The sequence below is a fragment of the Oryx dammah genome, unplaced genomic scaffold (assembly GCF_014754425.2).
Source record: "Oryx dammah isolate SB20612 unplaced genomic scaffold, SCBI_Odam_1.1 HiC_scaffold_5088, whole genome shotgun sequence".
NCBI classification, from domain to species: domain Eukaryota; kingdom Metazoa; phylum Chordata; class Mammalia; order Artiodactyla; family Bovidae; genus Oryx; species Oryx dammah.
The window spans coordinates 1,363-2,736 of NW_024074971.1; the positions used below are offsets into that span (position 1 = coordinate 1,363).

The window sequence follows — 1,374 nt, forward strand, 5'->3', positions numbered from 1 at the left end:
CTGAACTGAACTGAACTGAACCCTAATGGACATATTATTGAAAAAGTTCCTTGATGGGAATTCAGCTTCTGTCCTGAAGTAGGCCTTTTAAAGAATCTGCTTAAAAAAAAAAAGGTGTCTCTCCCAACAAAGACTATCCAATAAGAACAATATAAAAATTTCTACATATCTGTATTAATCTCCTCAAGTTGCTATATAGAATGGGTGGCTTGAGCAACAGACACTTATTTTCTCAGAGTTCTGGAGGCAAAAATTCCATAATCAAGGTGCCAGCAAGTTTGGTTTCTGGTAAGATCATTCTTTTTACCATGCAGGTAGCTGCCTCCTCCTTCTTCTTCTTTTAAAGTGTTGATCTTGTTTTTAAAAATATGGAACATTTCATGAATTTGTGTGTCATCCTCATGCAGGGCCTATGCTCATCATTTCTGTACAGTTCCAATTTTCATATGTACTGCCAAAATGAGCACAGTAGCTGCCTTCTCGATAGCTTCTCACATAGCCTCTCCTCTGTACACACATGGAAAGAGGGAGCTCTCTGGCGTCCTTCTTATAAGGGCTCCACAAGTATGGCCATTATCAGACCCTATCTCCAATTACAGTCACATTGGGTGTTAAGATTTCAACATATGAATTTAGAGGGGACACGGTTCAGTCCATAACAATATTACTAAATGAATGATGTAAAAAATAAAAAAGCTCACTGCATATCATACTGTCCAGATGAGAATCACTGTTAATAGTTTCTTTCTGTTCATACTTTCCACTGTCCAGACACAAATGTACAATATAAATTAGACTGTTGTTGTTGGGTCACCTAGTCATGTCCAACTCTTTGTGACCCTATGGAGTGTAGCCTGCCAAGTGCCCCTGTCCATGGGATTCTCCAGGCAAAAATACTGGAGTGGATTGCTATGTCCTCTGCCAGGGGATTTTCGCAACCCAGGGATCAAACCCACATTTCTTATGTCTCCTGCATTGACAGGAGGGTTCTTTACCACTAGCGCCACCTGAGCAGCAGTTCATACTACACATATTGTTGTTCATTCGCTCAGTTGTGTCTGAATCTTTGTGACCCCATGGACTACAGCACGCCATCTTCCCTGTCTTTCACCAACTCCCGGAGCTTGCTTATACTCATGTCCATTGAGTCGGTGATGCCATCCAACCATCTCAGCCTCTTTCATCCCCTTCTCCTCTTGCCTTCAATCTTTCCCAGCATCAAGGTCTTTTCTAATGAACTGGCCCTTCGCATCAGGTGGCCAAAGTATTGATTCAGCATCAGTCATTCCAATGATATTCAGGGTTGATTTCCTTTAGGATTAACTGGTTTGATCTCCTTGCAGTCCAAGGGACTCTCAAGAGTCTTCTCCAACA

The 1,374-nt window shown here is 41.7% G+C and overlaps 1 non-coding gene across 1 annotated transcript; it reads right to left on the minus strand.

Annotated features, from left to right (window-relative positions):
- Positions 1–362: 362 nt before the first annotated feature.
- On the minus strand, positions 363–467 carry LOC120859957. Its single transcript, XR_005720200.1, has one exon. It is a non-coding gene; the product is annotated as a U6 spliceosomal RNA (small nuclear RNA).
- Positions 468–1,374: the final 907 nt, after the last annotated feature.